We start from the raw sequence: 13,166 nt of genomic DNA, 5'->3' as shown, positions 1-13,166 counted from the left end.
AACATCCTTTTGTTTGCTGAGTCTTATTATTCTCACGGCATTTACGATATCTTTGTGTTGTGGTTTTTGGGGTCCAAGCATCAGGCGAGCAAACGTGAACGAAAGCAGATATGTGTGTAAATGAGTGTCAGGGCAGTAATAAAGGTGGATGAGACGGTGGATCGGGTATTGGACTGCAGACGTGCCACATTGCGTAGCTCGAAAGCTGAGTAAGTTAGAGCGTCGTGCTGTGAACACAAAGGCCACGTATTCGACCGCACCAAGTGCCATTTTATTTTTCTCCCCTAAAAGAGAATGCTTCCTCCAGCGAGACACTGCCAGGTAAATAACAAGCGATCTTCACAAGAAGTAAGATGTCTACACGTCGCGCGATACTGTCGCCAACGGCGATACCGCGCGTAGTGCAGCGGTTCTCGTCTGTTCACCGGCGTCAAGAATCGTTGGCCGTGGTTAGTATTTGGATGCGTTCTCGGCTGGGAACTCGACGTGCTGTTGGCGTCTTTCATTTTGCATTTTTCCTTCGGTTTCGTGGTTGCTTAGCGATAATGATGCGGTCCCGCACGCTGACGCCACTCTTGCCTCTCGGTACACTAAGGGGCGAATCTGTGGCCACAATAAAATGAAAGGTTCTGTCGTGTGTTTGTCGTTTTTTGGTCTCTCCCAGTCGTTTCTCGCGCCTGCCCTCTACGTATATGCCCATTTCCAAGCGTCAGCTTTCGCGTCAGCCGAGCAATGAAAGTTTCTGTCTTGTGTTTGTCGTTTTTTGGTCTCTCCCAGTCGTTTCTCGCGCCTGCCCTCTACATATATGCCCATTTCCAAGCGTCAGCTTTCGCGTCAGCCGAGCAAAGTCGAGACAAGTCGACACATGGAGACACACGACGCTGAGAAACGAAACCGCAGACTAGCGCCCTGGCAGCACGGACTGAGACGAGGGGCGAAGGAAAACTATTCGTACCGCGACACTTCACAGTTTCGAAGATCGCGTTTCGGTACGTGGAATACCCGTAGAAGAAAAAAGTACCTTTTGTGCGGTGGCCGGGAATCGAACCCGGATCAACTGCTTGGGAAGCAACCATGCTGATCGTTACACCACCACCGCGTTGTGCTGCGTACCACCCACGCCCTGATATATCGGCTACCCTCCTGCCATCAGAGGCCGAAGGCGATGGCGCTGTAGGCGCTCAACGCCAGAGCGGAGGTGAGCACATCTGAACGCAGTGCGTAGGTGCTGCTAGGGCGATGTAGCGTAACTAGAAGCAGAACTGACAGCCGTTGAAAAACTGCCATTTAATTTACAGCAGGGCGATAAAACAAATATCTAATGTGACGTACTTACTGATGATCCAGAGTCGATTCAGCATATGTGTGCCAATCCAGAAGTAGAAAGCACCTAAGTATCACAATATTAAGTTGGTTAGTTTGATGCTCGCCTGGAGCATATCATTAGCTTCCCCTGAGGGCGAAATGCACAGCGTAGCCGTTGCTAGGGAACGGCCTTTTCTGTCGTTTTTTGTTTTCTCTGCGTCAATGTGAATGTTGATAACTACAGTTCTGCTCGTTCCACTTACGACAGATGGCGACGGAAAACAATGGTGTAAGGCACCATATTTAAGCTGTGGTTCCCGAAAGTGAGGGTGGGGTGCAACCTCACATCTGACAACTCGTTTTAAATACTCTAAAACCAACGTATTTCCTTCACACAAGAAAAAAACACGCTAACTTCGCCGTCAGGCTCTGGAGATATGCCTAGAAACGGCGGTAGTAGACACTTTGCGCCCACACGTCAGATTGGCCGAGCGGTCTAAGGCGCCAGATTTAAGCTCTGGTTCCCGGAGGGGAGCGTGGGTTCGAACCCCACATCTGACAATGCATTTTAAATATTCCAAAACTACCAATTTCGTACATGCGGGAAGAACAGGTTCCACAGATACTACTAGAAACGGCAGTGACTATGGTGCTTGCCTTGCAAGTCTGATTGTCTGGCGGTCAGAAAGAATGGAAAGCTGTTAGGAGACATGGCTTTCAGCCACGAGGCCCGGATTCGATTCCTGGTAGCCGAACATCCTTTTGTTTGCTGAGTCTTATTATTCTCACGGCATTTACGATATCTTTGTGTTGTGGTTTTTGGGGTCCAAGCATCAGGCGAGCAAACGTGAACGAAAGCAGATATGTGTGTAAATGAGTGTCAGGGCAGTAATAAAGGTGGATGAGACGGTGGATCGGGTATTGGACTGCAGACGTGCCACATTGCGTAGCTCGAAAGCTGAGTAAGTTAGAGCGTCGTGCTGTGAACACAAAGGCCACGTATTCGACCGCACCAAGTGCCATTTTATTTTTCTCCCCTAAAAGAGAATGCTTCCTCCAGCGAGACACTGCCAGGTAAATAACAAGCGATCTTCACAAGAAGTAAGATGTCTACACGTCGCGCGATACTGTCGCCAACGGCGATACCGCGCGTAGTGCAGCGGTTCTCGTCTGTTCACCGGCGTCAAGAATCGTTGGCCGTGGTTAGTATTTGGATGCGTTCTCGGCTGGGAACTCGACGTGCTGTTGGCGTCTTTCATTTTGCATTTTTCCTTCGGTTTCGTGGTTGCTTAGCGATAATGATGCGGTCCCGCACGCTGACGCCACTCTTGCCTCTCGGTACACTAAGGGGCGAATCTGTGGCCACAATAAAATGAAAGGTTCTGTCGTGTGTTTGTCGTTTTTTGGTCTCTCCCAGTCGTTTCTCGCGCCTGCCCTCTACGTATATGCCCATTTCCAAGCGTCAGCTTTCGCGTCAGCCGAGCAATGAAAGGTTCTGTCTTGTGTTTGTCGTTTTTTGGTCTCTCCCAGTCGTTTCTCGCGCCTGCCCTCTACATATATGCCCATTTCCAAGCGTCAGCTTTCGCGTCAGCCGAGCAAAGTCGAGACAAGTCGACACATGGAGACACACGACGCTGAGAAACGAAACCGCAGACTAGCGCCCTGGCAGCACGGACTGAGACGAGGGGCGAAGGAAAACTATTCGTACCGCGACACTTCACAGTTTCGAAGATCGCGTTTCGGTACGTGGAATACCCGTAGAAGAAAAAAGTACCTTTTGTGCGGTGGCCGGGAATCGAACCCGGATCAACTGCTTGGGAAGCAACCATGCTGATCGTTACACCACCACCGCGTTGTGCTGCGTACCACCCACGCCCTGATATATCGGCTACCCTCCTGCCATCAGAGGCCGAAGGCGATGGCGCTGTAGGCGCTCAACGCCAGAGCGGAGGTGAGCACATCTGAACGCAGTGCGTAGGTGCTGCTAGGGCGATGTAGCGTAACTAGAAGCAGAACTGACAGCCGTTGAAAAACTGCCATTTAATTTACAGCAGGGCGATAAAACAAATATCTAATGTGACGTACTTACTGATGATCCAGAGTCGATTCAGCATATGTGTGCCAATCCAGAAGTAGAAAGCACCTAAGTATCACAATATTAAGTTGGTTAGTTTGATGCTCGCCTGGAGCATATCATTAGCTTCCCCTGAGGGCGAAATGCACAGCGTAGCCGTTGCTAGGGAACGGCCTTTTCTGTCGTTTTTTGTTTTCTCTGCGTCAATGTGAATGTTGATAACTACAGTTCTGCTCGTTCCACTTACGACAGATGGCGACGGAAAACAATGGTGTAAGGCACCATATTTAAGCTGTGGTTCCCGAAAGTGAGGGTGGGGTGCAACCTCACATCTGACAACTCGTTTTAAATACTCTAAAACCAACGTATTTCCTTCACACAAGAAAAAAACACGCTAACTTCGCCGTCAGGCTCTGGAGATATGCCTAGAAACGGCGGTAGTAGACACTTTGCGCCCACACGTCAGATTGGCCGAGCGGTTTAAGGCGCCAGATTTAAGCTCTGGTTCCCGGAGGGGAGCGTGGGTTCGAACCCCACATCTGACAATGCATTTTAAATATTCCAAAACTACCAATTTCGTACATGCGGGAAGAACAGGTTCCACAGATACTACTAGAAACGGCAGTGACTATGGTGCTTGCCTTGCAAGTCTGATTGTCTGGCGGTCAGAAAGAATGGAAAGCTGTTAGGAGACATGGCTTTCAGCCACGAGGCCCGGATTCGATTCCTGGTAGCCGAACATCCTTTTGTTTGCTGAGTCTTATTATTCTCACGGCATTTACGATATCTTTGTGTTGTGGTTTTTGGGGTCCAAGCATCAGGCGAGCAAACGTGAACGAAAGCAGATATGTGTGTAAATGAGTGTCAGGGCAGTAATAAAGGTGGATGAGACGGTGGATCGGGTATTGGACTGCAGACGTGCCACATTGCGTAGCTCGAAAGCTGAGTAAGTTAGAGCGTCGTGCTGTGAACACAAAGGCCACGTATTCGACCGCACCAAGTGCCATTTTATTTTTCTCCCCTAAAAGAGAATGCTTCCTCCAGCGAGACACTGCCAGGTAAATAACAAGCGATCTTCACAAGAAGTAAGATGTCTACACGTCGCGCGATACTGTCGCCAACGGCGATACCGCGCGTAGTGCAGCGGTTCTCGTCTGTTCACCGGCGTCAAGAATCGTTGGCCGTGGTTAGTATTTGGATGCGTTCTCGGCTGGGAACTCGACGTGCTGTTGGCGTCTTTCATTTTGCATTTTTCCTTCGGTTTCGTGGTTGCTTAGCGATAATGATGCGGTCCCGCACGCTGACGCCACTCTTGCCTCTCGGTACACTAAGGGGCGAATCTGTGGCCACAATAAAATGAAAGGTTCTGTCGTGTGTTTGTCGTTTTTTGGTCTCTCCCAGTCGTTTCTCGCGCCTGCCCTCTACGTATATGCCCATTTCCAAGCGTCAGCTTTCGCGTCAGCCGAGCAATGAAAGGTTCTGTCTTGTGTTTGTCGTTTTTTGGTCTCTCCCAGTCGTTTCTCGCGCCTGCCCTCTACATATATGCCCATTTCCAAGCGTCAGCTTTCGCGTCAGCCGAGCAAAGTCGAGACAAGTCGACACATGGAGACACACGACGCTGAGAAACGAAACCGCAGACTAGCGCCCTGGCAGCACGGACTGAGACGAGGGGCGAAGGAAAACTATTCGTACCGCGACACTTCACAGTTTCGAAGATCGCGTTTCGGTACGTGGAATACCCGTAGAAGAAAAAAGTACCTTTTGTGCGGTGGCCGGGAATCGAACCCGGATCAACTGCTTGGGAAGCAACCATGCTGATCGTTACACCACCACCGCGTTGTGCTGCGTACCACCCACGCCCTGATATATCGGCTACCCTCCTGCCATCAGAGGCCGAAGGCGATGGCGCTGTAGGCGCTCAACGCCAGAGCGGAGGTGAGCACATCTGAACGCAGTGCGTAGGTGCTGCTAGGGCGATGTAGCGTAACTAGAAGCAGAACTGACAGCCGTTGAAAAACTGCCATTTAATTTACAGCAGGGCGATAAAACAAATATCTAATGTGACGTACTTACTGATGATCCAGAGTCGATTCAGCATATGTGTGCCAATCCAGAAGTAGAAAGCACCTAAGTATCACAATATTAAGTTGGTTAGTTTGATGCTCGCCTGGAGCATATCATTAGCTTCCCCTGAGGGCGAAATGCACAGCGTAGCCGTTGCTAGGGAACGGCCTTTTCTGTCGTTTTTTGTTTTCTCTGCGTCAATGTGAATGTTGATAACTACAGTTCTGCTCGTTCCACTTACGACAGATGGCGACGGAAAACAATGGTGTAAGGCACCATATTTAAGCTGTGGTTCCCGAAAGTGAGGGTGGGGTGCAACCTCACATCTGACAACTCGTTTTAAATACTCTAAAACCAACGTATTTCCTTCACACAAGAAAAAAACACGCTAACTTCGCCGTCAGGCTCTGGAGATATGCCTAGAAACGGCGGTAGTAGACACTTTGCGCCCACACGTCAGATTGGCCGAGCGGTCTAAGGCGCCAGATTTAAGCTCTGGTTCCCGGAGGGGAGCGTGGGTTCGAACCCCACATCTGACAATGCATTTTAAATATTCCAAAACTACCAATTTCGTACATGCGGGAAGAACAGGTTCCACAGATACTACTAGAAACGGCAGTGACTATGGTGCTTGCCTTGCAAGTCTGATTGTCTGGCGGTCAGAAAGAATGGAAAGCTGTTAGGAGACATGGCTTTCAGCCACGAGGCCCGGATTCGATTCCTGGTAGCCGAACATCCTTTTGTTTGCTGAGTCTTATTATTCTCACGGCATTTACGATATCTTTGTGTTGTGGTTTTTGGGGTCCAAGCATCAGGCGAGCAAACGTGAACGAAAGCAGATATGTGTGTAAATGAGTGTCAGGGCAGTAATAAAGGTGGATGAGACGGTGGATCGGGTATTGGACTGCAGACGTGCCACATTGCGTAGCTCGAAAGCTGAGTAAGTTAGAGCGTCGTGCTGTGAACACAAAGGCCACGTATTCGACCGCACCAAGTGCCATTTTATTTTTCTCCCCTAAAAGAGAATGCTTCCTCCAGCGAGACACTGCCAGGTAAATAACAAGCGATCTTCACAAGAAGTAAGATGTCTACACGTCGCGCGATACTGTCGCCAACGGCGATACCGCGCGTAGTGCAGCGGTTCTCGTCTGTTCACCGGCGTCAAGAATCGTTGGCCGTGGTTAGTATTTGGATGCGTTCTCGGCTGGGAACTCGACGTGCTGTTGGCGTCTTTCATTTTGCATTTTTCCTTCGGTTTCGTGGTTGCTTAGCGATAATGATGCGGTCCCGCACGCTGACGCCACTCTTGCCTCTCGGTACACTAAGGGGCGAATCTGTGGCCACAATAAAATGAAAGGTTCTGTCGTGTGTTTGTCGTTTTTTGGTCTCTCCCAGTCGTTTCTCGCGCCTGCCCTCTACGTATATGCCCATTTCCAAGCGTCAGCTTTCGCGTCAGCCGAGCAATGAAAGGTTCTGTCTTGTGTTTGTCGTTTTTTGGTCTCTCCCAGTCGTTTCTCGCGCCTGCCCTCTACATATATGCCCATTTCCAAGCGTCAGCTTTCGCGTCAGCCGAGCAAAGTCGAGACAAGTCGACACATGGAGACACACGACGCTGAGAAACGAAACCGCAGACTAGCGCCCTGGCAGCACGGACTGAGACGAGGGGCGAAGGAAAACTATTCGTACCGCGACACTTCACAGTTTCGAAGATCGCGTTTCGGTACGTGGAATACCCGTAGAAGAAAAAAGTACCTTTTGTGCGGTGGCCGGGAATCGAACCCGGATCAACTGCTTGGGAAGCAACCATGCTGATCGTTACACCACCACCGCGTTGTGCTGCGTACCACCCACGCCCTGATATATCGGCTACCCTCCTGCCATCAGAGGCCGAAGGCGATGGCGCTGTAGGCGCTCAACGCCAGAGCGGAGGTGAGCACATCTGAACGCAGTGCGTAGGTGCTGCTAGGGCGATGTAGCGTAACTAGAAGCAGAACTGACAGCCGTTGAAAAACTGCCATTTAATTTACAGCAGGGCGATAAAACAAATATCTAATGTGACGTACTTACTGATGATCCAGAGTCGATTCAGCATATGTGTGCCAATCCAGAAGTAGAAAGCACCTAAGTATCACAATATTAAGTTGGTTAGTTTGATGCTCGCCTGGAGCATATCATTAGCTTCCCCTGAGGGCGAAATGCACAGCGTAGCCGTTGCTAGGGAACGGCCTTTTCTGTCGTTTTTTGTTTTCTCTGCGTCAATGTGAATGTTGATAACTACAGTTCTGCTCGTTCCACTTACGACAGATGGCGACGGAAAACAATGGTGTAAGGCACCATATTTAAGCTGTGGTTCCCGAAAGTGAGGGTGGGGTGCAACCTCACATCTGACAACTCGTTTTAAATACTCTAAAACCAACGTATTTCCTTCACACAAGAAAAAAACACGCTAACTTCGCCGTCAGGCTCTGGAGATATGCCTAGAAACGGCGGTAGTAGACACTTTGCGCCCACACGTCAGATTGGCCGAGCGGTCTAAGGCGCCAGATTTAAGCTCTGGTTCCCGGAGGGGAGCGTGGGTTCGAACCCCACATCTGACAATGCATTTTAAATATTCCAAAACTACCAATTTCGTACATGCGGGAAGAACAGGTTCCACAGATACTACTAGAAACGGCAGTGACTATGGTGCTTGCCTTGCAAGTCTGATTGTCTGGCGGTCAGAAAGAATGGAAAGCTGTTAGGAGACATGGCTTTCAGCCACGAGGCCCGGATTCGATTCCTGGTAGCCGAACATCCTTTTGTTTGCTGAGTCTTATTATTCTCACGGCATTTACGATATCTTTGTGTTGTGGTTTTTGGGGTCCAAGCATCAGGCGAGCAAACGTGAACGAAAGCAGATATGTGTGTAAATGAGTGTCAGGGCAGTAATAAAGGTGGATGAGACGGTGGATCGGGTATTGGACTGCAGACGTGCCACATTGCGTAGCTCGAAAGCTGAGTAAGTTAGAGCGTCGTGCTGTGAACACAAAGGCCACGTATTCGACCGCACCAAGTGCCATTTTATTTTTCTCCCCTAAAAGAGAATGCTTCCTCCAGCGAGACACTGCCAGGTAAATAACAAGCGATCTTCACAAGAAGTAAGATGTCTACACGTCGCGCGATACTGTCGCCAACGGCGATACCGCGCGTAGTGCAGCGGTTCTCGTCTGTTCACCGGCGTCAAGAATCGTTGGCCGTGGTTAGTATTTGGATGCGTTCTCGGCTGGGAACTCGACGTGCTGTTGGCGTCTTTCATTTTGCATTTTTCCTTCGGTTTCGTGGTTGCTTAGCGATAATGATGCGGTCCCGCACGCTGACGCCACTCTTGCCTCTCGGTACACTAAGGGGCGAATCTGTGGCCACAATAAAATGAAAGGTTCTGTCGTGTGTTTGTCGTTTTTTGGTCTCTCCCAGTCGTTTCTCGCGCCTGCCCTCTACGTATATGCCCATTTCCAAGCGTCAGCTTTCGCGTCAGCCGAGCAATGAAAGGTTCTGTCTTGTGTTTGTCGTTTTTTGGTCTCTCCCAGTCGTTTCTCGCGCCTGCCCTCTACATATATGCCCATTTCCAAGCGTCAGCTTTCGCGTCAGCCGAGCAAAGTCGAGACAAGTCGACACATGGAGACACACGACGCTGAGAAACGAAACCGCAGACTAGCGCCCTGGCAGCACGGACTGAGACGAGGGGCGAAGGAAAACTATTCGTACCGCGACACTTCACAGTTTCGAAGATCGCGTTTCGGTACGTGGAATACCCGTAGAAGAAAAAAGTACCTTTTGTGCGGTGGCCGGGAATCGAACCCGGATCAACTGCTTGGGAAGCAACCATGCTGATCGTTACACCACCACCGCGTTGTGCTGCGTACCACCCACGCCCTGATATATCGGCTACCCTCCTGCCATCAGAGGCCGAAGGCGATGGCGCTGTAGGCGCTCAACGCCAGAGCGGAGGTGAGCACATCTGAACGCAGTGCGTAGGTGCTGCTAGGGCGATGTAGCGTAACTAGAAGCAGAACTGACAGCCGTTGAAAAACTGCCATTTAATTTACAGCAGGGCGATAAAACAAATATCTAATGTGACGTACTTACTGATGATCCAGAGTCGATTCAGCATATGTGTGCCAATCCAGAAGTAGAAAGCACCTAAGTATCACAATATTAAGTTGGTTAGTTTGATGCTCGCCTGGAGCATATCATTAGCTTCCCCTGAGGGCGAAATGCACAGCGTAGCCGTTGCTAGGGAACGGCCTTTTCTGTCGTTTTTTGTTTTCTCTGCGTCAATGTGAATGTTGATAACTACAGTTCTGCTCGTTCCACTTACGACAGATGGCGACGGAAAACAATGGTGTAAGGCACCATATTTAAGCTGTGGTTCCCGAAAGTGAGGGTGGGGTGCAACCTCACATCTGACAACTCGTTTTAAATACTCTAAAACCAACGTATTTCCTTCACACAAGAAAAAAACACGCTAACTTCGCCGTCAGGCTCTGGAGATATGCCTAGAAACGGCGGTAGTAGACACTTTGCGCCCACACGTCAGATTGGCCGAGCGGTCTAAGGCGCCAGATTTAAGCTCTGGTTCCCGGAGGGGAGCGTGGGTTCGAACCCCACATCTGACAATGCATTTTAAATATTCCAAAACTACCAATTTCGTACATGCGGGAAGAACAGGTTCCACAGATACTACTAGAAACGGCAGTGACTATGGTGCTTGCCTTGCAAGTCTGATTGTCTGGCGGTCAGAAAGAATGGAAAGCTGTTAGGAGACATGGCTTTCAGCCACGAGGCCCGGATTCGATTCCTGGTAGCCGAACATCCTTTTGTTTGCTGAGTCTTATTATTCTCACGGCATTTACGATATCTTTGTGTTGTGGTTTTTGGGGTCCAAGCATCAGGCGAGCAAACGTGAACGAAAGCAGATATGTGTGTAAATGAGTGTCAGGGCAGTAATAAAGGTGGATGAGACGGTGGATCGGGTATTGGACTGCAGACGTGCCACATTGCGTAGCTCGAAAGCTGAGTAAGTTAGAGCGTCGTGCTGTGAACACAAAGGCCACGTATTCGACCGCACCAAGTGCCATTTTATTTTTCTCCCCTAAAAGAGAATGCTTCCTCCAGCGAGACACTGCCAGGTAAATAACAAGCGATCTTCACAAGAAGTAAGATGTCTACACGTCGCGCGATACTGTCGCCAACGGCGATACCGCGCGTAGTGCAGCGGTTCTCGTCTGTTCACCGGCGTCAAGAATCGTTGGCCGTGGTTAGTATTTGGATGCGTTCTCGGCTGGGAACTCGACGTGCTGTTGGCGTCTTTCATTTTGCATTTTTCCTTCGGTTTCGTGGTTGCTTAGCGATAATGATGCGGTCCCGCACGCTGACGCCACTCTTGCCTCTCGGTACACTAAGGGGCGAATCTGTGGCCACAATAAAATGAAAGGTTCTGTCGTGTGTTTGTCGTTTTTTGGTCTCTCCCAGTCGTTTCTCGCGCCTGCCCTCTACGTATATGCCCATTTCCAAGCGTCAGCTTTCGCGTCAGCCGAGCAATGAAAGGTTCTGTCTTGTGTTTGTCGTTTTTTGGTCTCTCCCAGTCGTTTCTCGCGCCTGCCCTCTACATATATGCCCATTTCCAAGCGTCAGCTTTCGCGTCAGCCGAGCAAAGTCGAGACAAGTCGACACATGGAGACACACGACGCTGAGAAACGAAACCGCAGACTAGCGCCCTGGCAGCACGGACTGAGACGAGGGGCGAAGGAAAACTATTCGTACCGCGACACTTCACAGTTTCGAAGATCGCGTTTCGGTACGTGGAATACCCGTAGAAGAAAAAAGTACCTTTTGTGCGGTGGCCGGGAATCGAACCCGGATCAACTGCTTGGGAAGCAACCATGCTGATCGTTACACCACCACCGCGTTGTGCTGCGTCCCACCCACGCCCTGATATATCGGCTACCCTCCTGCCATCAGAGGCCGAAGGCGATGGCGCTGTAGGCGCTCAACGCCAGAGCGGAGGTGAGCACATCTGAACGCAGTGCGTAGGTGCTGCTAGGGCGATGTAGCGTAACTAGAAGCAGAACTGACAGCCGTTGAAAAACTGCCATTTAATTTACAGCAGGGCGATAAAACAAATATCTAATGTGACGTACTTACTGATGATCCAGAGTCGATTCAGCATATGTGTGCCAATCCAGAAGTAGAAAGCACCTAAGTATCACAATATTAAGTTGGTTAGTTTGATGCTCGCCTGGAGCATATCATTAGCTTCCCCTGAGGGCGAAATGCACAGCGTAGCCGTTGCTAGGGAACGGCCTTTTCTGTCGTTTTTTGTTTTCTCTGCGTCAATGTGAATGTTGATAACTACAGTTCTGCTCGTTCCACTTACGACAGATGGCGACGGAAAACAATGGTGTAAGGCACCATATTTAAGCTGTGGTTCCCGAAAGTGAGGGTGGGGTGCAACCTCACATCTGACAACTCGTTTTAAATACTCTAAAACCAACGTATTTCCTTCACACAAGAAAAAAACACGCTAACTTCGCCGTCAGGCTCTGGAGATATGCCTAGAAACGGCGGTAGTAGACACTTTGCGCCCACACGTCAGATTGGCCGAGCGGTCTAAGGCGCCAGATTTAAGCTCTGGTTCCCGGAGGGGAGCGTGGGTTCGAACCCCACATCTGACAATGCATTTTAAATATTCCAAAACTACCAATTTCGTACATGCGGGAAGAACAGGTTCCACAGATACTACTAGAAACGGCAGTGACTATGGTGCTTGCCTTGCAAGTCTGATTGTCTGGCGGTCAGAAAGAATGGAAAGCTGTTAGGAGACATGGCTTTCAGCCACGAGGCCCGGATTCGATTCCTGGTAGCCGAACATCCTTTTGTTTGCTGAGTCTTATTATTCTCACGGCATTTACGATATCTTTGTGTTGTGGTTTTTGGGGTCCAAGCATCAGGCGAGCAAACGTGAACGAAAGCAGATATGTGTGTAAATGAGTGTCAGGGCAGTAATAAAGGTGGATGAGACGGTGGATCGGGTATTGGACTGCAGACGTGCCACATTGCGTAGCTCGAAAGCTGAGTAAGTTAGAGCATCGTGCTGTGAACACAAAGGCCACGTATTCGACCGCACCAAGTGCCATTTTATTTTTCTCCCCTAAAAGAGAATGCTTCCTCCAGCGAGACACTGCCAGGTAAATAACAAGCGATCTTCACAAGAAGTAAGATGTCTACACGTCGCGCGATACTGTCGCCAACGGCGATACCGCGCGTAGTGCAGCGGTTCTCGTCTGTTCACCGGCGTCAAGAATCGTTGGCCGTGGTTAGTATTTGGATGCGTTCTCGGCTGGGAACTCGACGTGCTGTTGGCGTCTTTCATTTTGCATTTTTCCTTCGGTTTCGTGGTTGCTTAGCGATAATGATGCGGTCCCGCACGCTGACGCCACTCTTGCCTCTCGGTACACTAAGGGGCGAATCTGTGGCCACAATAAAATGAAAGGTTCTGTCGTGTGTTTGTCGTTTTTTGGTCTCTCCCAGTCGTTTCTCGCGCCTGCCCTCTACGTATATGCCCATTTCCAAGCGTCAGCTTTCGCGTCAGCCGAGCAATGAAAGGTTCTGTCTTGTGTTTGTCGTTTTTTGGTCTCTCCCAGTCGTTTCTCGCGCCTGCCCTCTACATATATGCCCATTTCCA

The 13,166-nt window shown here is 49.9% G+C and overlaps 12 non-coding genes across 12 annotated transcripts; 6 read left to right on the top strand and 6 right to left on the bottom strand.

The window, feature by feature from the left end:
* Positions 1-1,027: 1,027 nt before the first annotated feature.
* Positions 1,028-1,099, bottom strand: Trnag-ccc (transfer RNA glycine (anticodon CCC)). Its single transcript has one exon. It is a non-coding gene; the product is annotated as a tRNA-Gly (tRNA).
* Positions 1,100-1,782: 683 nt separating this feature from the next.
* Trnal-uaa (transfer RNA leucine (anticodon UAA)) lies at positions 1,783-1,866 on the top strand. The gene has a single exon. It is a non-coding gene; the product is annotated as a tRNA-Leu (tRNA).
* A 1,219-nt stretch (positions 1,867-3,085) lies between these two features.
* Positions 3,086-3,157, bottom strand: Trnag-ccc (transfer RNA glycine (anticodon CCC)). Its single transcript has one exon. It is a non-coding gene; the product is annotated as a tRNA-Gly (tRNA).
* A 683-nt stretch (positions 3,158-3,840) lies between these two features.
* On the top strand, positions 3,841-3,924 carry Trnal-uaa (transfer RNA leucine (anticodon UAA)). The gene has a single exon. It is a non-coding gene; the product is annotated as a tRNA-Leu (tRNA).
* Positions 3,925-5,143: 1,219 nt separating this feature from the next.
* Trnag-ccc (transfer RNA glycine (anticodon CCC)) lies at positions 5,144-5,215 on the bottom strand. The gene has a single exon. It is a non-coding gene; the product is annotated as a tRNA-Gly (tRNA).
* Positions 5,216-5,898: 683 nt separating this feature from the next.
* Trnal-uaa (transfer RNA leucine (anticodon UAA)) lies at positions 5,899-5,982 on the top strand. Its single transcript has one exon. It is a non-coding gene; the product is annotated as a tRNA-Leu (tRNA).
* A 1,219-nt stretch (positions 5,983-7,201) lies between these two features.
* Positions 7,202-7,273, bottom strand: Trnag-ccc (transfer RNA glycine (anticodon CCC)). The gene has a single exon. It is a non-coding gene; the product is annotated as a tRNA-Gly (tRNA).
* Positions 7,274-7,956: 683 nt separating this feature from the next.
* Trnal-uaa (transfer RNA leucine (anticodon UAA)) lies at positions 7,957-8,040 on the top strand. The gene has a single exon. It is a non-coding gene; the product is annotated as a tRNA-Leu (tRNA).
* A 1,219-nt stretch (positions 8,041-9,259) lies between these two features.
* On the bottom strand, positions 9,260-9,331 carry Trnag-ccc (transfer RNA glycine (anticodon CCC)). Its single transcript has one exon. It is a non-coding gene; the product is annotated as a tRNA-Gly (tRNA).
* A 683-nt stretch (positions 9,332-10,014) lies between these two features.
* On the top strand, positions 10,015-10,098 carry Trnal-uaa (transfer RNA leucine (anticodon UAA)). Its single transcript has one exon. It is a non-coding gene; the product is annotated as a tRNA-Leu (tRNA).
* A 1,219-nt stretch (positions 10,099-11,317) lies between these two features.
* Positions 11,318-11,389, bottom strand: Trnag-ccc (transfer RNA glycine (anticodon CCC)). The gene has a single exon. It is a non-coding gene; the product is annotated as a tRNA-Gly (tRNA).
* A 683-nt stretch (positions 11,390-12,072) lies between these two features.
* On the top strand, positions 12,073-12,156 carry Trnal-uaa (transfer RNA leucine (anticodon UAA)). The gene has a single exon. It is a non-coding gene; the product is annotated as a tRNA-Leu (tRNA).
* The last annotated feature ends 1,010 nt before the right edge of the window (positions 12,157-13,166 follow it).

The sequence above is a fragment of the Schistocerca cancellata genome, chromosome 2 (genome assembly GCF_023864275.1).
Source record: "Schistocerca cancellata isolate TAMUIC-IGC-003103 chromosome 2, iqSchCanc2.1, whole genome shotgun sequence".
Lineage (NCBI taxonomy): Eukaryota > Metazoa > Arthropoda > Insecta > Orthoptera > Acrididae > Schistocerca > Schistocerca cancellata.
The sequence above is the reverse complement of the archived record's forward strand: the minus strand, read 5'-3'. Positions and strand labels throughout refer to the sequence as shown.